Below are 25,030 nucleotides of genomic sequence, written 5' to 3'. Positions count from 1 at the left end.
TGGAGCAGGGATTTGAATCCAGACAGCCTGGCTCCACAGTCAGCACTTTTAACCACAACGCTATGTATAATTCAGCTCATGTTTCCAGGGTGTTTGTTCTTTCACAAGTGACAGAAGTCTTAATGATAAAACATGACAGTGAACTCTGAAGAGGGAAATAAAAAATCATCTGAAGTTATTTCACTACCCATATTTGTCATGGTTTATGATAATTTGTCAATGAAATGTCACATGTAAGCAGGACTTAGAAATGGACTATAGCATGCCCACATTATATTTTATTCATTCAACATTTTTGAGCACCAATTGTGTGGTAAGTATTCCACTATATGTGAGGTTAAAAATATGAATAAGTTATGCCCTTCCTCCTCCAATTCCCCCTCCTAGAATCGAGCAGAAATTTCTTCAGAAGGGCTGAAGTGAATTCCAGTGATCAGAGCTACATCTCTGTAGGAACTTTCTTGGATACGTACAGTTGGGCCTGGGGCATCTAAGAGAAAGAAAATAAATATATGTAAAAAAAGAAATATATAAACAGAAGCCATCAGGAATACGGATTTTTATGATCATGTGCTGTTTTGTTCCCATTTTACCTATACTAACGGTCTATTTCTGTGTTCCTGGGCCAGTGCCTGAGGAGTTTTTTCCCTCTGCTTTGACCACTGCGCACATAAGATACGGATGTGATAGGTGATTTTGAGCATGTTTGTTTTCTTCCCTCTTGGCGAGGAAGGAAAAAGATGACACATCTCGGAATTCACTCATTGTCATTTTTCCTGGGATGTGAAACAGGGAGAGTGAAATTACGGAGTGCTCTAAGGCACAAGATGACGTGCGGTGCGAGTGTGGCTGCTGCGACTCCTCACTGCAGCTGCGTGGTCACCTCGCATGTGGCATCTTGAACAGTCTGCGCTTGGGCGTTTTTCATGACCTACTTCTCAGAGTGAAAGCGACACCGAAAGGAAGTCCAAGTGTCAAACCCCAAAGCTGATAATTAATGGTAGTCTCTCTGAGTTGTTAAGTTAGCTGCACATTTGGGGGTTTTGTGTTGCCTTGTGAACACTTTCAAGTCAGGTAACTACTTGCAGAAAAACCCACACGATGTGCTTGGTAGACGGAGCTGGCTGTCCTCACCTACCATCAGGGATGCGGTTTCTGGGGTCTCTCTCCCTGAGAGACAGTCCACACTCCTCTTCCCCTTAGTTTCCTTTCTCCTGGCTCCTTCCCCTTCGTGACACACACGGAGAAGACCATTTCGGTGGTATTGTGGGGAGAGAAAACGTTTGTATAAATTGATTTAGTTAAAAGAACGTAATTACTTTATTGATTTTCATACTAAAGAAAATGTGTTTGTCATTGAATTTGTTATGTGTCATATTAGAAACCATGTAGAAAACTTCTAGAAAAATGAAGAAAAGAATTAGGCCCAAGCTTTCAAAGAAATATATATGAAAACAGCATTTCTCAAGGGGAAATTCATAACAAGCTGCATGGGTGCAATGAAACAAAAAGCAACCTGTAGCATCTTAATCAGAGCACTGAAAGGGACTCAAGTACACATCCTTATGAAAGCATTTCACAGGGGTGGGAAGCTATCCCCCTCAGAGCTTTGGGCGTGATTTCGAACCTTATGTGACAAGAATGGTAGCAAAGCATCCATAAAGACAGCCACGGTGATAAAAGATCTTCGGTCATAGCTCTTTGTGGAGCCGAAAAAAATGAGGTCAGTGTTCATTGTTGAGAAGGAAATGAAAGGTGAACATGACTAATGCAGATAAAGTTTGGAGTACAAAAAAGTCTATAAAAGGAAACTCTTTAAGGATATAATTGTTCAAAAGCAAGAGGGCATGAAATAGAACAAAGAACAAAGAAGGGACTGACATTGAAAAAATGTTATGAAGAGAGTGCAGTTCAGATGTGGACAGAATGGCCAAAGGGCCACAGAATTTTCTATTTTTGGAGAAGGAATTTATTAGACAGGTGTAAGTAAATCCTGGAACAAATTGGAGGATGTTGCAGGTATGACTTGGATGTTCTTTGATGAAAAAATTTTATGTCTTGGAATATAATAGTTTGCTCAGAGGAAAAAGAGCATATCTATTGGGCTGTTGATAGTATGTACTGCATTTAATTCATTGCAGACAGTTGATTATTGTATATATGAAATTATACTTTGATGTTCTTATTTGGAATCACCTTTATACGCTGGTAGACAAACCTGTCTGTGCAGAAAGCTCTGTCTTACTAACTGGATGATGACTAGGAAGGCAGGCATATGGGCTGCTCAGGTAGATCTGGGAGGAGAATGAGGTCAACTTATTCCCATTCAGTAATACCGCAGGTCATGAAACTTGTGTTTTCCTGGGTTACTCCAGCTTAAGGGTAAAAAATGTACTTATATTAATTACTGAAATTATACTTTTTCTCTGGAATTTTTTTTTGTTAGGGCTGCACCTGCATCATATGGAAGTTCCCAGGCTAGGGGTTGAAGCAGACCTGCAGCTGCTGGCCTACACCACAGCCACAGCAATGCAAGATCTGAGCTGCGTCTGTGACCTACATCACAGCTCACGGCAATGCCGGATCCTTAACCCACTGAGCGAGGCCAGGAATCGAACCTGTGTCCTCGTGGATGCTAGTCAGATTCATTAACTACTGAGCCACAAAAGGAACTCCTGGATTTTTTTTTTTTTTTTTTTTTTTTTACTATTCATTATTTCATTATTTCCATTTTCCCCTCATGCCTCTTCTATATGTTTCTGGGTCATCAGCGGGCATCTCTTGTGATCTCACAAAGATTCCTTTTTAACTATTGTGACCTATGTAAAGGCATTTTGGTGGCTGCTTCTGGTGTCCACAGGCTCCTACTTGGCATGGCCACTGGGCACCCCCACCAGGTGCCAGTGCTGTGCTGGGATGTCCTAAGGCAGCCCCTGATATGTGAAACTGCCCTGAAATATGGGACCTTCAGCCACACTCAGCTTTCTCTCCACCAAGGTGAGAGGGTATCTCTCTTCCATGTTGTGTTTGTTTTGACATGTGGGTATCAACCTGGTGGTGCCTTGGTCTGGGTGGCATAGAGGCTTTAGGGCACAGATCGCACATTAACTTAAACATAGCTGGGATCGAGTCAGGGGGTCAGGGCAGAGGGCTTGTGATACACACTTGGCTTTCTCTTTGCCAGGGACTACGGTTTTCTTATTGGGTCAGATCATCTATGTTCTTTGAACATATTTCTTCCCAAGGGGCTTGCCTCTCAGTCCTGAATGCAACTGGATGTCTGTATTTCCCTCCTTCTCCATCTCCCCGAGTTCGTCAGAGTGTTGAGTCGTGTCTGAAACCTAGAACTCAACCACTCAGCTAAGAGCTGGGGGATGGAGTTGAATGAGGAATCTTAAAAACAAACAAAGCAAAGGAACAAACAAAAAATGAGGAGGAGGAGACGTACAGATGTAGGAGAAGGAGAAAAGGGCAAAAAAGAAAAAAAATTAAGAAAGTAAAGATTAAAAGCAAATGATAAACCGGTTTCACATTCTGTTTTCCTCCCTTGCATCATACCTGGTCTGTCACGCGTGCTCTGATTCGGATGTTCCCCAGTTTAACAGCCAACATTTCCCTTGATATTGCTTGTCAGATGGGATCAATTGGATCCCACCCAAATCTTTACATCTTACGCTTGAGATAGTAGATGTCATTTCACGGTTCAGATGAAATTCAGTTTTAGCAGTGACTACCTTACAGTCATCCAGCTCGATTCTGTTTTTATTTCTGAGAGGATGCCAGAAGTGCACCCCTTTGGTTACTGAAGAGAAAGAAATTCTCTTTCATAGCTCTTTCCGATTCTCACTACCCTCTGCTTTATGCCGTGATATTTTTGTTGGTGGCTGGCTGCATCTTTAAAATGTAATTTTCCATGGCATAAAACTTTGGTTCCCTAGGGGCAAAGTTTCCATTTCACCCTAGTAGAGCAGATGATTTTCACAGATGTTTCGGTAACAACAGCAAAGCTGTGAGCCACCCAACACTGGCAGGGCCTGCTGTGTGAACTTCGGGTCTTTTGATCTCTGGGAAGGAGAGCCGCACAACCTTGCAGGCAAGGTGACCCGAGCCTCTAATGCAAGGACACAGGCAATTTCTAAGGCTCATATCGCTTTCTGTTCTCAAAGACTAGAAGCCTGTCGTGTTCATGGACTGATGACCTTAGCTGCAGAGTCAAGATTGACTGTAAGCAGCAACACTAAGAAGGGGATGGCAAGTTCCTTTAGCATTGTTAAAACCTGCTAGATTATTTAAGGCAGTCCAGTTTTAAAAATAAGATAATCTTAGGAGTTCCCGTCGTGGTGCAGTGGTTAATGAGTCTGACTAGGAACCATGAGGTTGCGAGTTCAATCCCTGGCCTCGCTCAGTGGGCTAAGGATCCAGCATTGCCGTGAGCTGTGGTGTAGGTTGCAGACGGCTTGGATCCTGCATTGCTGTGGCCGTGGCATAGCCTGGCGGCGACAGCTCCGATTCGACCCCTAGCCTGGGAACCTCCCTATGCCACGAGAGTGGCCCAAGAAATGGCAAAAAGACAAAAAATGAAAATAAAAATGAGATGATGTTTTAATAATTCGCATGCAGTTGTAGTGGATAACACAGAGTGGTGTCTTGTACCTGTGCCTGTTCCCCGTGCTAACAGCTGTGGTGTACTGACAACCAGGATGTTGACGTGCATACAATCCAGCCCCCTCTGGCAGACGTCCCCAGGTTCACTTAGACTTGCACACGCCCTGTGTGTCTTGCACACTTAGATCAAATGAGTGTGTGCCTATTGATGTCTCTATAGTTTTCTCATCTTGTAGGTTCAAGATCCACCACCACAGTCAAGAGCCCGCGCAGTTGCAACACCGCAAAAATCCCTCTGTTGTCCTTGTGTAACTGCACTCACCTCCCTCCTGCCCCATAGCCTCCTTAAACAACCACGCCTCTGGTCCTTATTTCTGTATTTTGTCATTTAAATACCATCATATAAATGGAAGCATACACCACTGGCCTTTAAAGAAATAGACTTTATCTTTTAGAGCCGTTTTAGGTTCACGGCAAAATGGAGCAGAAAACACAGAGAGTTTCCGTGTAGCCCCTGCCCCAATACATGCACAGTCTCTGCCATTGTCACCATCCCCGCCACAGTGGCACGTGTGTTAGAATCAGTGAGACGACGTGAACACATCATCGCGCAGAGTCCATCGTTTGTATCCAGGTCCACAGTTTTTATATTTTTACAGAGCAGTCACTTTTGGTGGTGTACTTTCTACGGATTAGGACAGATGCATAGGGATCTATGTCTGCCTTTATAGCATCAGGCACAAGAGTTCACGGTCCTGAAAATCCTCTGTGCTCTGTCTCTTCATCCTTTCCTTTCCCCAACTTCTGCAGCCACAGATTTTTTTTTATAGTCTCTATAGTTCTGTTTTTTCCCAGAATGTTATATAGTTGGAATCATGCATTATATCATAGTTGGATTTTGTCGTTGGCTTTTCTTCTGACAGTAAATTCTCTGGAGACTCATCCGCGTTGTTGTTTGCGTGCATCGTTTCTTTCTTTATTGCTGGTAGTCTCCCACAATTTATTTAGCTATTCATCTGTTGAAGGACATCTGGGCTGATGCCATTTTTTGGCTTTTATGAATACAGCTGCAGGTAATTCATGCACAGGTTTTTGTGTGAATGTAAATTTCCTTTCTCTAGGATAAGGGCCTAGGAGTACACGGATGGTGGAGTGTTTAGTTTTACAGAAGCTGCCAAATTGTTCTCCAGAATGACTGTGTCATTTTACAGTCCCACCAGCTATGGGCAAATGATCCAGTTTCGGAAGGTAGCCTTGCTACCTTTGGTGTTGTCACTCTTTTATTTTAGCCTTTGTGATAGGTGTGTAGTGAAATTACGTTCTAAGAACTTTTTTCTCCTATATGCTTCTTACTCTTTTTTTTTTTTGTCTTTTTGCCATTTCTTGGGCCACTCCCGCAGCATATGGAGGTTCCCAGGCTAGGAGCTGTAGCTGCCAGCCTACGCCAGAGCCACAGCAGCTCGGGATCAGAGCCACGTCTGCAACCTACACCACAGCTCACGGCAACGCCGGATCGTGACCCCACTGAGCAAGGGCAGGGATCGAACCCGAAACCTCGTGGTTCCTAGTCGGGATTCGTTAACCACTGTGCCACGACGGGAACTTCTTCTTCTTCTTTTTTTTTAAATTGGCCTTGCCTGCAGCATGTGAAAGTTGCTGGGCCAGGAATCGGACCTGCACCACAGCAGCAACCCAAACTGCCATACAGACGGCGCTGGATCCTCAACCTGTTGTGCCATAGCAGGAACTTCAGATGCTTCTTCTTTTTTTTCTTTTAATTGATGTATAGTTGATTTACAGTGTTGTATTAGTTTCAGATGTATAGCAAAGTGATTTTAACAAGAATCTGAAAAAGAATATATATAAAGAAGGTTTTTCTTCCACTGTGGATTATTGGTTTTTACAAGATGTCGAATATAGTTCCTTATGCTATACGGTAGGTTCTTATTGTTTTGTATGTGGTAGTGTGTGTCTGTTAACCCCGACTCTGAATTTAGTTTTAATTTGTATTTCTCTAATGGCTGACGATGTTAACACGTTTGTCATGTGCTTATTTGCCAGCTGTGTATGCTCTTCCCATGAGCTTTCATAGAGCAAACTCTTACATTTTGACGATGTCTAGTTTATCAGTTTTTCTTTTGAGGGATTGTGTTTTGGCGACAATTATAAGATCTCTGCCTACCTCTCAATTCCAAAGAATTTCTGTGGTTTTTTTTGTTTTTTTTTTTACAGTTTCTGGTATTATATTTAAGCCTATAATCCACTTTAATTTTTCTATACTATGATGATAGATTTTGAGTTATTTATTATATTGGTATAAAATGTAAATCAAGGTTTATTTTTCTTTGCTTGTGGATGCCCAATTGCTACATGAACTTTTTTTTTTTTTTTTTCACCTTTTTCGGGCCACACCCACGACATATGAAGTTCCCAGGCTAGGGGTCAAATTGGAGTGGCAGCTGTTGGCCTATACCACTGCCACTGCAACTTCACATTCAAGCTGGTCTGAGTCCTACACCACAGCTCATAGCAACATTGGATCCTTAACCTACTGAGTGAGGCCAGGGATCAAACTAGTATCATGGATACCAGCTGGATTCGTTACCTCTGAGCCACAATGGGAACTCCTGCATAATCATTTGCTAAAAAGGCTATCCGTTGAATTGCTTTTGTAGCTTTGTCAAAAATCAGTTAAGCATATTTATGTGAGCCCATTTTGGGGTCTTCTATTTTGTTTCATTGATCTATGTGTTTATTAAAGTAGTCTATTTTTTTTTATTTCCCCAATACTTTATTTTTTTTTTCTACTGTACAGCATGGTGACCCAGTTACACATACATGTATACATTCTTTTTTTCTCACATTATCAGGCACCATCATAAGTGACTAGACATAGTTCCCAGTGCTACACAGCAGGATCTCATTGCCAATCCATTCCAAAGGTAATAGTTTGTATCTATTAACCCCAAGCTCCCAATGCATCCCACTCCCTCCCCTTCCCCCTTGGCAACCACAAGTCTATTCTCTGAGTCCATGATTTTCTTTTCTGTGGAAAGTTTCCTTTGTGTCATATATTAGATTCCAGATATAAGTGATATCATATGGTATTTGTTTTTCTCTTTCTGACTTACTTTACTCAGGATGAGAGTCTCTAGTTCCATCCATGTTGCTGCAAATGGCATTATTTTGTTCTTTTTTAAGGCTGAGTAGTATTCCATTGTGTATATATACCACATCTTCCTATTCCAATCATCTGTTGATGGACGTCTGGGTTGTATTTTTTTGATCTAGTTTGATGAGTGCATGCACTTTAGATGAATTCATTTTGACGTATTTTAAGATCAATAGTTTATGATCATTTCAGGTTTTTCACATTTTTAAAAACTAAACTGATGAATCCAGAAAATGAAAATAACTAAAATTCATTGGGAGCATATTATTTTCCAGGAACTATTCTAAGTAACTTTGTATTATTTAAGTTGCACAACAACCCTAAGCTGGAGGTACTAACCTTAGTTTATATGAAGAAATCGAAGCACAGAAGAATTAAAAGTGACACAGCGCTTACGTCAGAATGTCCTGTCACTCTGGAGACAGGACTGTTGTTCACAGTGCTTGACAGGTTCTTACAGAGCACACACCTGTGTACCTTCGAGGAGCCAGGCGATGTTCATGAATTCGGTCTTTGGATGCCGTTAGGAAGGTCTGCACCTGTAATTTTGCCAACTAGCTGACCCATCATAAGAGTAAGGATGTAGGATTTCCCTGGTGGCCCAGTGGGTTAGGGATTCAGTGTTGTCACTGCTGTGATGCAGATTTGATCCCTGGCCTGGAGCTTCTGCATGCTTCAAGCCCGGGAACCAAAAAAAAAAAAAAGGGGGGGGGGTGTAGTTTAAACACGAAATGTGACTGTCTAATTTTTTGAAAGACATCTTTGAATATTTTAAAAACTTACTTTCCCACCCTACTCAGTGACATTTACTTTGATGACATGCATCTATTTTTGTATTAATTATAATCAAAAGGCATACAAATGTTATTAACTTTAGGACTCTAGACAGTGTATTGACCTACTGTGACTTTCCCATGGATTAATTTAAATTATACCTGATATACATAAAATTGTTATATTAATCTTTTTGTAAGTGAGGTTAGATTTTTTTTAATAGAGGAAAAATGACTTTTCAATGAGCTCTCCCCACTTGGGTGTGTAATGGAGAATTTACGAAGCTTTTTAAATGTATTCAATGAGAAGCCCTTATCGATGCGAAGGTATTGTTATTTTAAGAAAGAACTTTTAATGACTTTTTGATACTTCGTGGTACTGTAGTATTTTCTTTCACATTCATGGTGCTATTTACATATGGCATATCTCTGTTACTATATACGAGAGGTTATGGTAGGCCAGGCAATGGCCCCACCCCAGATATCCAGGTCCTAATCCCTGGAACCTGTGACTGGTACCTTATGTGGCCAAAGGGACTTTGCAGATGTGATTAAGATGAGGGTCTGGAGACGGGGAGAGGATCCTGGAATCATGGCGTAGGCCCCCAGTGTAGTCGCAAGCGACCTCATAAAAAGAAGTTGGAGGGGGTTTGGGAAGTAACTGTGAGCAAGGAAGCAAGAGATTAAAGCGATTCAGGGGAGGGGTCACGAGCCAGAGAACGCCGAGGGCCTCCAGGAACGAGGAGACAACAAGAAAATGCATTCTGGGAGTGCCCGTCGTGGCTCAGTGGTTAATGAATCCAACTAGTATCCAGGAGTTTGTAGGTTTGATCCCTGGCCTTGCTCAGTGGGTTAAGGATCCGGCTTTGCCGTGAGCTGTGGTGTAGGTCGCAGACACAGCTTGATCCTGCGTTGCGGTGGTTGTGGTGTAGGCCGGCGGCAACAGCTTCGATTCGACCCCTAGCCTGGGAACTTCCATATGCTGCAGGAGCGGCCCAAGAAATGGCAAAAAGACCAAAAAAAAAAAAAAAAAAAAAAGAAAAAGAAAAAGAAAAGAAAAGAAAATGCATCCTGCCTGGAGCCTGCAGGAGTCAGCCCTGACAACACCTTGACTTCAGCCTGTGAAACTGACTCCAGACTTCTTGTCTCCAGCACTGTAAGAGAATAAATTTATGTTGTTATAAGATATAAAATTTGTGGTTATGGCAACTTCATAAAGCTATAGTCATCTCATACACAGGTAGTGTGATGGAGTATTGCAATCATAGTCTGACTGGAAACGTGTCTTGAAGCCAGAAATTTCTGAAATTTCGCCTCAGGCGTTGGGTGATTGCGCTGTTATTTCCCTTTTGACATGGATATCTTGAAAAAGGCGGTCTGCTCCACCTCTGATGCCCGGAGAAGCAGTAAGAGGAGAACCGGGGAGAGAATATCCAAGCTAAAAGGTGGCATGGCAGGGATCGGGACAAGGTGCAGTGCAGGGAAGAGCTCTTGATTGACGAGTCATCCTTTTGAGGAGGAACAAAGCTGAAGGGCAAGGGGGAGATGGAAGAGGAAAACAACGATCGTGTAGCAGAGGGTCCGAGGAGGGAGGAGCTGCGCTGGGCAAGGTTGTGAAAGTTGCTGTTAATTCAAGACACGCCGAGACCGGGATGAAAGTGCCTCAAAGTACGTTCACTTTGACCAGCAAAGCACCGTGTGAAGTATGTCCATCGGAAAAGCACACAGGAAGTGAATGCATTCGATAACTTGATGCCTACCTTGCTCCTTCAGGAGCTGCAGCCTGCATCCTGTGATCAGGGCTGCAGGTGGGGGATTTAAAACCACCAGTTCAGGGGAGATGAGAAACCGCAGGCCCTTCTCTGCCTTTTAAACACTTAGGGGTGGGGACATGACACATCAGTGGGCCACTTATTGCCAGCACAGGTGTTCCTGCCTGTGCCTCGCTCACATATGTCTGTGTTCTGTTTTTGCTGCGGTTTGGGCCTCTAGCAGACCTGGACATGATATGCCGCATAGGATTTCCTAGTGTTAAGGAATAATAGTAAATAAATTTCCATTTCACATTCTTATTTTCTTAGCAATTGGGTTTATGTTGTTGTATCTTTCCTCCCTTGTTTATCCGATAAGGGGAATAGGATCTACTTATTTTTGAACTTGTCTCCAAGGGTTCTTGTCAGATAAAAAAGGAACGTTGAAACCCTTCCATTAGGGGTTGAGAGGGAGAGGAGGAGGAAACAAGGGGTAAAACAAGGGTGTTTTGTTTCTTCCTTCCCAGACTGTTTACTAGGAAACTCTGAAGCCCCTTTTCACATTCTGCCTGGTATTAAATTGACACGACACTGGCATAGAGGGGAAGGAGACCTGGTTAGAGGGCATTGTGGGTCTGATGATGGACCACATTCAGGTGTGATACTGAAAGAGCAGCCTGAGGTTATTCCATGGGGAATCAGGAGGTCTCCTGTAGCCTAGAAGAGCCCCGCGGTTGAGGCAAAGAAGAGGCAGTGGGGGACCTAGAGTTGATGGGGTGCTCTAGAAAAGCAGCCAGATTTTATCAGATACCTGGACAGTAGACATAGGGTATCATGTGAAATGAGGCAGACCGGAAAAGCACAAACAGGAGTATATCAAGCACCCCATGTGCTGCTGCCACAATGATAAGTAAGGTCCCTAAGATTTGGATCAGGTAGAAAAAGGAGGACCTAAACAAGGGAAACCTGAGATTACTCCCCTAAAGGTTAATCTGAAAGACTCTAGGTTATTCTTAAAGACTTAAATACCTTAAATGGACAAATGAATGTTTTTGTTTTGTTTTGTTTTGCTGCTGTGTAAGAACAGTGGATCAACACAGAATGACATTAGTTCTAAAAAAAATTAACTTTTTTTGGCATATTTGAGCAGGAGGGTACAAACTTTGACCCTTATCACTCAAGGTTAATCTTTTAATTTGTGGTCTTAAATCCGCTTTCTCCATCTGCTCCAGGACTGTATGCTTACTCTCTGTCTTCTTACCCATAAACTCTAAGTACTTCTTAGTGACCTTAAGATTAGTCATCTTTGACTTCATACTTGCCAAACCTAATGTTTTCTCTATGGCCCTTTTCTGTCTGGTTTCTGTGCTGATCCTGGGACTCTCTGCCCTCAGATTCCTTCTCCTTCATGCCCTGGTCTGTGTTGTAAGCAGAGGTCCGAGCCCGGTAGGCTGTTTCCTGGTCTCCCACATGACTCGCTTCTGGCTGGGTTGAGACAGGGGCAGTGATGGCCGAACACTGAAAGGGCATCTTTGTGTAACTCCAAGATCTGAATCATCCCTGGGTCAGCTTTGATTGCTATTGTTGTTTTATTCTCTTGATTTTCAGACACCTTTTTTTGTTTTTTCAAAGGTCTGTACATGTTGATTATTGCATTATGTTCCAATGGACTTTTCAATATCTTCCTTATCCCAAACTGAAACTTATATACGTTTTTAAATGATTGCACAGTATTTCACTTGTAGAAAACAGACGTTGAAGGTTAACTGGCTAAATGAATAGGTAGAAGTATGGGGTGAAGTGATGATCGGAAGCAACTTTTTGCCAAGATTCTGATATCCTGCCGAGAATCACTCTCTCCAGTGTTACTCATGCAAGAGTGTCTTTTCCCAAGGTGGATGCATGCAGAAAAAGGTGAGAAGCAGTGCTCTGTGGAAAAGACAGCTTCCTGTACAGATCTGCTTCTTGACTCATTGGAAAGAAATAGAAGTGGGCTGAAAATTAAATAGAAGCCCAGATAGTACAAATGTGGAGACAGTGCTTCTCCAAAGTATCCACCAGGGCAGAGGAAGGTAAAGATATGCTTCTGGAACCGTGGTGTGGGCCAGGAAGCCAGTCTGCCCTAAAGGGAGAGTTAAGTTGGAAGTAGGTTCTACTCTACTTGTGTGTTCATTTTACTTTGAATCAAGTTGACTTTCTCAATGCAGGGCAGGAGTTTTACTTGGCGACTTTGTGTATTTACAGCCACATTGTTCCCCAGTAGCTCCTCCCTATTCCTCCTGCTTCTTCTTTGAAAAGCACAACTCTAGGGTGCAGAGAGATAACTCCCAGGCAGCAGGTCTCCTTCCCAGAGAAAGTTTTGTTAGAGAAAGAGGGGTGGAGGCCGTCAGATGCTTGTCATGGGGATGAGAGGGGGCCATCAGATGCTTGGCATGGCATTGAAAGGTTAGGGCGGCTTCCCTTTGGACTTTTTTCTTAGCCTCGTCCCGGTGCCTCAGGATTTAGGGTAAGACTGGTTTTGACCCACGTGAGCAACAGCATTTCCCTTCCATGTTCTAAATGAGTCCATCGTCCTCTTGTGAAACTGCCCATAAGAGAAAATCCCATCTTGCCGGATCACTTGTGTGTCCGGCTGCAAACTGCAAATCTAGTTGCGTCTTCCCCATCTGCTGAAACATTGTTACCAGGGTCCCAGAAGACAACGGAGAGTCATATATATGTTCATTTTATGGAGGCGGACATTCCTTGCTGTGCACTTCAGCTTTGCTCTTCCCAGACAGCTGTAATCTCACTCAGGAGGGAAGTGTTGCGATGGTGGGAATAGAAGCTTTGAATACACTGTAAATCTGATATGCAAATGTGATCACAGTTGCGTTATTTGCTAAAGTTCATTCTGAGGTACTCTGGGATGGGATTAATTTTAAGGGCAATACAGCATGTAGTCTACTGAATTTAGAGGGCCTCAGGTATAATTGAACCTGCCTGTTTTCTTTTTACCAAGGGAATTTTTCATATAAAATGGAAGCATAACCGTTAGAGTAGAACACTGCAATGTCTTATTTTTACTGGGGTTTAGACTATACCTGGAGATGAGCTATAGGATAAATGGGCCTATTGAAGCATAGGTCAAGCTAATAAAATAAAAATATGTTAAATTTTGTCTATTTATATACTCTTTTGTGCATCGCAAGAGTGCCTTGTACTTTTTGGAGAAAAGCTTCTTTTATCTATATCTACCTACCTACCTGTCTTTTCAAACTTTTTCAGATTTTTCCCAGCTGTAATTTATCATTTCCTTATCAAAATTTATGTTCCGTAAATCTGCAACAATCATTTGGCAATTGGTCTTATAATATGCTGTTTTAAAATTGATGTTTAGATTATGTATTATTGCACAACGTGTATCTTTTTTTCCTAACTGGATTATAAGCCTTCAGAGAACGGGGACTCTGATTTCCTTTTTGTATTACCCAAAAGTCCTAATGTAGTTCTCAATGAATATTTTATTGAGTTTCCGTTATAGGTGCACCTTGTTTTATTGTGCTTTGCTTTATTGCACTTCACAGATATTGCATTTTTAAAAATCGAAGGTTTTTGCCATCCTTGCATCGAGTAAGCCTATCAGGGCTCTTTTTTCAAAGCGTTTTCTCATTCCACGTCCCCGTGTCACATTTTGGTAATTCTTGCAATATTTCAGATGCTTCACCAGTAACAAGATTATAGCTTTCCGAAGGCTCAGCTGGTGTTGATCATTTCTTAGCAGTAAAGTGTTTTTTAAATTAAGGTATGTACATTTTTTTTTTAGACACGAGGCTATTGCACAATTGATGGACTGCAGTGCAGTGTAACATGCTTTTATATGCACTGGGAGACCAAAACATGGATGACTTATTTTCCTGTGATATTTGCTTTATTGTGCTGGTCTGGAAGTGCACCCGCAACATCTAAGAGGTTTGTCTGTATATTGGCACATTTGTTAAACCCGTAAAATAAAACCGAGCCTCAAAATATTTTGCAATTACTCAGGAGCCAGGTGTATGAAGTCACATTATTTTTCTCTTCATGGAAAACTACCCATGCCAATTTATTTCATGAATATTGCTGAGAGTTTAGCTTTTAAGCAATGTTATGTATGGTCATTTTTTTTTTCAGTTCATGAAATTATTTTATTTTTACTCTGGGTGCACAAGAAGACATATTTTCCATTATCCCCTTGACTCTAGGGACTCTGTCACTAAGCTCCTCCAATGGAAAGTGAGTGGGAACGAGAGATGCCAGTTCCAGGCCTAAATGTAAAAGTCCCCGTGCAAATCTTCCTCCATTTTTCTTCCTAACCACACAGTAGAAAGGAAGGCTTTTGAGACGGTGGAAACCAGAGTGGAAACAGTTCGCATCCTGAGTTACCACTTAGAGGAGCTACTCAGGAGATCTCCCGGACAGACGCTTTAGCTCTGGGTTTTATAAGAGCAAGAATATTGTGTTGTTATGTAAAGCTCTTGAGACATGAGGGTTGGCTGTCACAAGTTAATGCTGAATAATACATGTAGGGATTGAAGGGTGAAGAGCAAGAATTAGAGGAAAGCAAATGAGAGGAGGGCGGCGGGGAGATTGGGATCAAATAATGCAGTCTTCAGTTGGGCTCCATGGAGGCATGCTCAGAAATAAGCCATCGCTGGAGTTCCTGTGCGGCTCAGCAGGTTACCAGCCTGACTAGTATTCATGATTTCGGGTTCAATCCTTGGCCTTGCTTAGTGGGTTGAGGATCCAGCGTCGCTGTGAGCCGTGGTGTGGCTCACAGACGTGGCTCCTATCCCGCTATTGCTGTGGCTGTGGTGTAGGCCTGAGCTGCAGCTCTGATTCGACCCCTGACCCAGCGAACGGTCGTATACCGCAGGTACAGCCTTAAAAAGAAAAAAGAAGACGTTGCTGGAAGTGTTAATGGTTGTGGGGACTTGAACTTCAATGGGGGCCAAATATTTAGTTTAAATGTTTTTAGACAGCAACACATGATACATATAAGAGAATATATAGTAACATTTAATTGTTGAAGTATAATAAGAGAATGAGCACTTGTGGACCCATCACCAAGCCTAAGAATCAAAACATTATCACTATTGTTGAAGCTGCCACTGTTATGGATAAATTTTAGAAATATGAAGGAAAAAAAGCAAGTCTCAGGGAGTTCCCCTTGTGGCTCAGTGGAAATGAACCCTACTAGTATCCATGAGGGCATGGGTTCGATCCCCGGTCTCACCCAGTGGGTTCAGGATCTGGTGTTGCCTTGAGCTGTGGTGGAGGTCACCGATGTGGCTCGGATCCCACGTTGCTGTGGCTGTGGTGTGGCCGGCAGCAAAACTCTGATTCAACTCCTAGCCTGGGAACCTCCACATGCTGCGGGTGTGGCCCTAAAAAAAAAAAAAAAAAGTCTCAGAAGATTATATACTAGATGATAAAATTTTTTATAAAGCTCAAAAAAGCATAGCAGAATAATGAGATATGTAGGGATACATACATGCCTAATTTTTAAGTTGTTATGCTGTCATAGTTTGCCCTAAACCTTCAGTAAAATATCTGTGGTTTTTTTTTTTAAATTTTGTGGTACATTGGGAGGACGCGTGTGGGATTTAATGAGGGAAGAGAGATGCATAAACATCTGCCGATGGTCTTGCTTCTCCATGTGCGTTCTGTGGACCTGCAGCCTGGGCCTAACGTTGAATCTTACTAGAAATGGAGACTCTCAGCGCCAATGAGACCCACTGAATCAGAACCCGCATTTTCACCAGATCCTGGGTTTTTTGTGCGCACAAGAAGCTGTGGACTACAGCACATTCTCCAGAATCTTCATGCTCTTCCTTCTCCTGGACTGGCTCCATATATGGCGTTCATCAGATAGCCCCACAGGGGGACGAAAGAATGGGGCAGGGAGCTAATGTCTATTGAGCACCCCCCTAGGAAACAGACTTCCTCTTCTGCCACTCCCTGATGCTCTGTTATAATCGGGCTTATGTTAGCAGGAGTCACTGACTCATAGAAGTCCCTAAATCGCTATAACTGCCATTTGGCCATATGTCAGTGGCATGCCTACTTCGAGGAAAATAGCAGTCGGAGCACCTGTTATTAGCTGTGCTCCCACCTAATGCCATCCTCCTGAAGAAGATCATGTGTTACAGCCGCGTTGAGGTGCAGGTGTGATGAGGAGGAGGCACTAGCGTGTTCCCTTCTCACGTGGCACCTCTGTCTCTTTGAAATGCTGGGTGTATTTCCCCTGTTAATGAATGACTTTACTGGCCACTAATGCATGCCAGAAAGCAAGAGTCTGATCCCGTTTTTACCATGTGCTGATGGATCCTGAAAGGAGTAGGGCGAAAAGATGAGATTAGACGTTTCTTTAACTAGATTTAAAAAAAGGACCGTCTCTTTAGTTCCGTAAAATGAGTTGACATGTGGCATTAAATTCATGGCTGTTATCAGTCATAGCCTTTTGGGAAGAATAATGCATGCTAAACTTTATTAGAACTATAGCTCAATTTTAATATCACAAAAGTGTTGGTAGACCAGAAGGAATGTAATTGTTTTATCAGAATGACTTTGGTTCGTGGAAATATAATTAATGGGAAGGACATCTTATGCCATCTGAATTTCCCATTTAGGTTTTAAAGATCCAACAAAAGCCTAACAGTGAAATATACTGAAAATAAATCACACCTCAGAATATAAAAGAGATTGAAGAGTAAATGAGGCAACTTCCTTATTAAGCATAGTAGATAGCATATATGCATTCACTGCCACCTCCACTGAAAACTCTGTAGAGATTTGAAAAAAAGAAAAAAGTCCTCTAAGTCCCAAGGACAAAAAGACCAGAACAAAGGAAAATGCAGCATAGTTTGGAAGGGGAAAGCAGCTTGCTCTCGTCATCTATGGCGGCATAATTAGCTCTCTGAAAACCTAAAGCATGAAAACAACTCTTTGATCGTACTTCACAGTTGTCTATGGTCAAAACTTTGGGCAGAGTTCAGTTAGGTGACTCTTCCATTTCATATAGCATGACTGTGATCCCTCAGGGGTCTTTATCTGGCAGCAGGGCTAGTTTGGACTATCTGAGATCCTTTACTCAGGCACCTGAGCAGATGCAGCTGGGAGCCTGGGCTCGGCTGGATCTCTTTCCTCCCCATCAAGGCTCAGTCAGGGCGTTGCATGCCACCTCGCCTGCGTGGTGGCGGGATGGTTTACCTGGCAGCTCAGTGCACCTACGATGAGTGTCGGAGAGACAGGACATGGAGGTGTCCCTCGGCGAAGCCCTGTGTCTGACAGCTGGCCCAGCTCCATTTCTGCCATATTTTATGAGTCAAAGTGGGCGTCTCAATAAAACAAATGAGGCAAAAATTTATGATCGTCTTCAGTCTGTTTACATATATGAACAATGACAGACTTGGAAGACAAGAGAATTCTGAAACCCAGGCCAAGAGGGAAGGAACGACAGAGGTCATCTGAGTCTGCCGCAGAGCCCTAGAAAGACTTAGAGATTTCAGGTCCTTCTGAAAGAGGGAGGGGGTACAGGAAGGGCTGAAAACATCAGGAGTGATTAAAAGTCCGCCTAAAAATGGTTAGATACCCCTGAACGAAGGATGAGGCAGGGAGCTGAGTTATGGTCCGTTATTATGAAATTTCAGAAAACTGGAAACAAAGGGAAAGTCCTGAAAGCTCCTGTGGAGGAAAAAAATTGACCAGCGTTCAGAATCGCACACGGCTTCTCATCAGCCACACTGGGTGCCAGGCAGCAATGGAGTGACATGTGCAGTACATCGGTGGGGCGGCAAAAAGCCTGATGCTTTCAGCAGGTTAAAATGTGGTAGAATGGATTCAGGTTCCTGAAAGCCAAGGGTGATCATTTCTCTTTAGTGTGCATTTCCATTCTCTATTAGATGCTAAGGTTCCCAAGGGATAGGATCTTAATTTTTTAATTTGTCCCGCATAAGGCAGGCATTTATGAGCGGTAAGTATGAATACATGGACTCGGCTCTACTTTAAACCATGATTATGTGAAATGCGGAATATCATAGTATTGCTTTGCCATGTAAAAAGTAACTTATTTCCGTCGTTGCCACTTCTTGATATCATATCTGTTATCATTATTGTGTGTGTGTGTTTTTAGGGCTGCATCCGTGGCATATGGAAGTTCCCAGGCTAGGGGTCGAATTGGAGCTGCAGCCGCCAGCCTACACCACAGCCACAGCAGTGCCAGATCCGAACCACGTCAGTGATCTTCACCACAGCTCATGGCAATGCCAGATCCTTAACCCACTAAGCGAGGAAGAAAAACTGACCAGAAAGGCCAGGGATCGAAGCCCATTCCTCGTGGATGCTGGTGAGGTTCGTTACTGCTGAGCCATGAGAGAACTCCCTCGTCTCTATTATTTAGTCTCAGATTTTTTTATGACCTGTAAAAAAGAGATCTTTTGCCTTTTTATTCTCTCATTTGGTCCAGTAGTTTAAAGGATTTTGTTGCTTGAATGTTCAGGAAGAAGAGTCAAATGTGGTGCTCACGTTTGTCAAAATACTTTCAGAGCCGTATATGTTGATCTTGACCTGAAAACACTGAGTACCAATAAATTAAGGTCAAAATATGAATTTTTCTCATGTAATTACTCTCCAGACTAGTAAAATCAGGTGTTTAATTACTCCCAGCATTAGCGTTGGTATATATACCAATAGGAATGTGTGTAATCAGCAGAAATTGGAGCTGGTAGTGAATAAAGGATGAAGCCGACTGGTTTATACAGCGGGGAAGAATGACTCTGTACCCTGGGATAATGGCTCAAAGAGACCTTGGGGATGTGTATGAGGGTCTGGAAACCGGAAAAGACTTTGGCCAGAAGTGTCAAAAAAAGCGAGATCCAGAGGGACGGGAAAGGGAAATGCAGCTTGGATCAGATGTAGAAATATTTTGGGTTTTGAGAGACTGCAGACTTCGGATAGTAGGAAGAAAAACGGACCTCAGGTGGCAGATTAGAAATACTCAGAATCAGGAGTTCCTGTCGTGGTGCAGTGGTTAACGAATCCGACTAGGAACCATGAGGTTGTGGGTTCGGTCCCTGCCCTTGCTCAGTGGGTCAAGGTTCCGGCGTTGCCGTGAGCTGTGGTGTAGGTTGCAGACGCGGCTCGGATCCCGAGTTGCTGTGGCTCTGGTGTAGGCTGGCAGCTACAGCTCCGATTCGACCCCTAGCCTGGGAACCTCCATATGCAGCGGGAGCGGCCCAAGAAATGGCAAAAAGACAAAAAAAAAAAAAAAAGGAAATATTCAGAATCAAAGAACCTAGAAAGTCACTCACTCACCAATGCATACCCATCTGCTTTTATTCTACATACAGATAATGGTGAGATTTCTTCTTTTTGTGGTTGTTATTATTATGATTTTTTTGCTTTTAAGAAGCCTGACTTATGAATGTGGGATACTTGCTTCCCATTGGTGCTAGAATTTGATGCCACTACCGAGAGTCCAAAAGAGAACCTTCTGTGACCTCACACATGCTAATTAACAAGCCATGGTATGGTAGAGTGTTTTATGACTTCCTCTCCCAAGGCGATGCCACTGTGTGTTCACCCCGAGCTAATCTCTGGCTCGTGCTGTGGTGTGCTGGGAGCTGTCCAAGCGCAAAGACTGGGACACGTAGGACCGTGAAGAATGAGTGCCTTTGTGGTGGAGAGGCCCGTCATCCTTTCCCTACACTGGCCCTCTCCTTCGGGAATCTGCTGGGAACCCAGTCCCTGGAAGGGGCAGCCTTTCCTACGATGTGACCTCATCCTCCATGCTGTGGTTGGCGGGGCCCCAGGTGGACGTCTGACCCAGGCTCAGCCTGGAACTTGGAGTTGGGAAACAGAACTTGGTTCAAATAGACCGTGCTGGGCCCTGGACCCAGGAGGTCATGTAAAGTGGGACCTGTGGCCTTGTTGGCTGCATGCAGTTGTGGAGAGGGAGGGAGCGGAGGGAAGAGGTTAAGACCAAGCTAAGGTTTGCATGACTGCTGCCTGCAGGAGTGTGGGATAGTGGCTGGCTTTTCACGTCGTAGGAGTCCTGACTTCCTTAGATACGCAAAACATCCTCCACGCCCCACAGCTGGAGTGGGATCTGCTCTTTCAACCGTCAACGCATTCGCATTCATTCTCCCATTCAATTTGATGAGCTCAGAGATAAGGCTGACCCACTGCAGACCAGTTAATGTGTTTACACAATGTCCAGGTAATTTTAATCTCATAATTTCATAATTACTTGGATTTTATATCTCCTTTAGAACATTATGAACTTTTTGAATTTTTAAGCAAGGAATCTATCCCAGTTTATTCCTATAATAGGTGGGTAGTTGCTTTTTGAACTTGGATATTGCCTGAGCTGTAATAAACTTGGCTGTGAGAAATGTGCTTGACTTCATGGTCTAAGAGAACAGTATTCCAAGCACTGTTGATGTGTTTTCTTTTTTATTTCTTTTTTTGTCTTTTTGTCTTTTTCTAGGGCCGCACCCTCGGCATATGGAGGTTCCCAGGCCAGGGGTCGAATCGGAGCTGTAGCCACCGGCCTACACCACAGCCACAGCAACGCGGGATCTGAGCTGTGGCTTCAACCTACACCACAGTTCACGGCAAGGCTGGATCCTTAACCCACTGAGGGAGGCCAGGGATCGAACCTCCAACCTCATGGTTGCTGGTCAGATTCGTTTCCACTGTGCCACGACCGGAACTCCTGTTGATGTGTTTTCAATACATTCCCTTTAAAGTTTTACTTATAGGAAAAATGAGGGTTGTGTGTGTGTGTGTTACCGTGTAAGCATCCTCTGGCCCGAACTGCTGACTGTATTAAGGATATCAGGTCCTTTTTGACTTATGGAGGAGTCAGTTCTAGGGTCATCAGCCTGGCTCTCAGCAGTAGTAATGGGGAGGTGAGCCTGGCAGTGTGCGGCTAGAAGCCTTTGGCTGTTATGATTCCCAAATAGCCATTCCGATTGCAGATGGTGAGTAGGGCAGATGGTGGCTTCTCTGGCTTACGAACATTTGGATGAGCAGGTAGCACTAAAAATATAATTATTTGGTGATTGTTGAGTAAAATCTTATTTAGAAAATAAACTGTCTTTAGAGCTAGTTTTTCCATTTCTAAATTAAAAAAAAAAATGCCTCAACAGTAACACAAGTGTAATATCATTTAATTAGGCTGCCTCTTTGACTTTCCCCAGAGAATTCTTTCTGGCTTTTTCTGTAATACGTTATAAGATTACCGTAATGGGGCTTTCTTATTTATTTTCCACATGCATTGCTCTGATAATTGGAAAAAGCCAGAAAATTCAGCTATTGAAATGAGTGACCTTTATATTTGGAAAATTGATTTGTTCAATATAAATATAGGAGCTCTCATCATATCATTTAAAACACATAGAATTAAAGGTCAATTTAATTTTTTAGGAAAGGAAGTGATTTACTTAAAATATGCGTACCGCATCTTTCTCTGTTTTCTTTCTGTCACTCATTCTATTCTTTTGCTTTCTCCTTCCCAAGTCTAACACATTTTTGATGTTTATTTTTGCATTCGAGATTGTAATTTTTGCATCTAGGATTTTTAGATATAAGCAGTAATCAATGTGCAGGAAATTGGCAGCAAATGGGTCTTGATGGGCACAGGCTAGAGAGAGAATGTGGTTTACTCATCTTCTAGCCCAAGTCCCTTCCAGGCTTACTGTTGGAGAACAGCCTTGGGCTTTAGGAGGCTTGTTCTTTCCTACTTTTTTTTCCTCTTAAATTGAAAATTACATCAATTTGTACATTTAGAAAGAAGGAGTGTTCTAGAGTTTATTCTTAAGTATTTCATTACTTCTATTTCAGCCTCTCAGGCCTGAGGTTATTGCCTTATTTAGTTTTCAGCCTGGTCTGTGGCCCTTTTGATGAGAGGAAGACAGCATTTATCTACAAAAGGACAGCCAGGATCTGAAGACATACTTCAGCCTCTGCGGCTGTGAGCTGGAACCACTGAGTGCTCCTAGAAGCCAAGATCTCTTCCCATAGACGTGAGTCTAGGTCTCCCAAGAGTCCCAGGACCAGTTCCAACAAGCCTTATAGCCCGCTTACATTCAAGGCTGAGGCCTCCCAGATGATCCATTGATTCAAACTAGTTCTCTTCTGTCTCAGGACATACCCATGACTGATGCCCCCTCCTGCCTCTCCTTGTCCATCCAAACACTTCACTGTGCCCTCAGGAACCCAGGATCTATAATCCGGAAATTGCTCGACATTCCCCAGGCCTTGCCTAAGTGTTCCCATCACACTCTTATGCAAGTGACACCAGCTTGTACTGATACCACTTCCTCTGCGGTCACTCTAGGGGCAGCTGTGTTTTCTCTCATACTCAGTGGGAACTTTGGGGCCTGTGGTGAATACGTAGTCTCTTATGCTTCTTTGCTGCCTACAAACCTTCCTCTCTTTCTCCTTTCAAAATCCTGGTTATTTTTTAGCTCACGACTTCCGATTTCCCCGTTACCCTCCTAACAGCTGCTTCCTCTCACTCCAGGATGAACACACCCATGGCTGACTCCTTCTTCTCTTCCACTTGTCGCTCTGCTCAGTCGCTTTTGCCTTTCTAAGCTCCAGGGATCTCTCCCTCCTCTCCAGCTTCCGGACTGGTGCTTATAGTTACGGCCACAGCAGGTGTCACTCCTAATCGTACCACCTCCGACACCCCATTTTCCCCTCTGACTTAGCCTCCCAGCCTGCTGGCTCCCAACTCTTGTACTCCCACTTTGGTAATTCTACCTCTTAGAGACATCTTATCAACTGACGCGCCACATTTTTGCTATTTGTCACCCCTTAACATCCCCCCTCCCTTTTTCTCCAACTTAGATTGTGTGTTTTGACACCATAGCCATTTGCTGACATCCTTGACCTTCTGGACTTTCTCACCCACCCCATTGTATGCACCTGATCAAACGTGAGCCCTCCTTAAGCCTGGTTATCTGTGCATCCTAGCCCTGTACCAGAGCAGCTGAATATTGCGGATACCAATCTCACTGCGATGCTGGCCGACCTTGCTTCAGAGTTATGACCCCAGGTCTCTAAAGCCCTTAACGCTGTCAGAAAATCCCATTTTTCTTTTCTGGTCAATCCACCTTTATCCTCCTTACATGACTACTTGATACCTTCTTTTCTCTCTTTCCACCTCAAAAAGTGATTATTCTGTCTTAATTTCAATTGATGAGTTTGCCGTCTCTTTACTAGAGAAAATAGATGTGATCAGCAGGAATTACCTACTTTTTTTACCACGTGCCTATCGTTATAGCCACATAGTCTGCTTTTAGTCTTCAGTCTGCCTTCCTCCTCTTTTGGTCTAGACTTGCGTTTCTTGATTACTTTGCTTTCTGAAATTGTTCTTAAGTTTGTCATCTTCTTACCTTTAGCAGATGTCTAAATGTTTGAGTGCCTCCAAGTTCGTTTTTTCAGCCTCCGATATTCTCTACCCACATGTTTCTCAGGAGAGCCTGTTTATTCCCATGGCTTTAAATACCATCTAGGTGTTCAGGGCTCTCAAATATTCGGTTCCATCCTGACCTCTGTTTTGAACATCAGGAAATACCTCTCACGGCTTACTCAACATTTTCACTTGGTGTGTCTTCTTGGCTTCTCTAACCTGATATGGTCAATAAAGAACAGTTATTTAGGGTTAGGGTTAGTTTTCTCAAAAAGAAAAAAAAAAATCTATACTCTTTCAATCCTTCCATATATCAGTAAATGGTACCATCATCTACCCAGTGGTTGTTCAGGCCAAAAACATGGAAATTATTCTTAAATCTTCTTTTCCCCTCCCTGTCCACATTGAATCTACGAGCAAGTCCAGTTGCCAAGTTATGTACTGAATCTGACTGCATCTCATCATTTTTAGTGTTACAAACCTACACCAAATTGTCACTGTTTACTCAGCACACTTAAAAGTTCCTGAATCTGGAGTTCCCTGTGACACGGTGGGTTAAGATCTGTCATTGTTGCTGCAGCAGCTCTGGTTGCTGCTATGGCATGGGCTCATTCCCTGGCCTGGGGAACTTCCTCATGCTATGGGGATGGCCAAAAGAAAAAAAAAAAAAGTTCCTGAAGTTATCGTAATCAATTTTTCTATGTTTACTGCCTGCTTCTCCACATTAGAATGTAAACTCTTCAAGGACGGGGGACTTCGTCTTCTTCACTGTTGTGTCTCTAGTGCTTGGCACACAGTCAGGGCTCAATAAATGTTTTCTCCTGATTGATTTTTCCGTTTATGGAATCTTTCTTTCAGAGGAAGTATTGAACTGCATGGGATTTAGTAAAATTTTGTATTCCTAAAATCCCAGTGACCAAATTGTCAAGTCTCTGCTTCAGATTTTAAAAAACGAATCAATCATTCTAGCTCTCAGCTACAAACTGTTCATAAGACATAACTGTAAAGAGATTATTTAAAATGTAGGAGTTCCCGTCGTGGCGCAGTGGTTAACGAATCCGACTAGGAACCATGAGGTTGCGGGTTCGGTCCCTGCCCCTGCTCAGTGGGTTAACGATCCGGCGTTGCCGTGAGCTGTGGTGTAGGTTGCAGACACGGCTCGGATCCCGCGTTGCTGTGGCTCTGGCGTAGGCCGGTGGCTACAGCTCCGATTCAACCCCTAGCCTGGGAACCTCCATATGCCGCGGGAGCGGCCCAAGAAATAGCAACAACAACAAAAGACAAAAGA

At 43.1% G+C, this 25,030-nt stretch overlaps 1 protein-coding gene across 13 annotated transcripts in view; it reads left to right on the top strand.

Annotated features, from left to right (window-relative positions):
• Window positions 1–25,030, top strand: part of ARHGAP24 (Rho GTPase activating protein 24) — an 826,886-nt gene that overhangs the window by 30,832 nt on the left and 771,024 nt on the right. The window contains exon 1 of one of the 13 annotated variants that reach the window (XM_084973622.1): window positions 2,860–2,997. The exons of the other annotated variants lie outside the window; for them this stretch is intronic. The gene's annotated coding sequence lies outside the window, so the exon portion shown is untranslated. Of the gene's footprint in view, window positions 1–2,859; window positions 2,998–25,030 lie in introns of those variants that run through there. 13 annotated transcript variants of the gene reach the window in all.

The sequence above is a fragment of the Sus scrofa genome, chromosome 8 (genome assembly GCF_054392235.1).
Source record: "Sus scrofa isolate SSC_HxYL_T2T_F1_AM1 chromosome 8, Sscrofa_HxYL_maternal_Yorkshire_Landrace_v2.0, whole genome shotgun sequence".
NCBI classification, from domain to species: Eukaryota; Metazoa; Chordata; class Mammalia; order Artiodactyla; family Suidae; genus Sus; species Sus scrofa.
The sequence above is the reverse complement of the archived record's forward strand: the minus strand, read 5'-3'. Positions and strand labels throughout refer to the sequence as shown.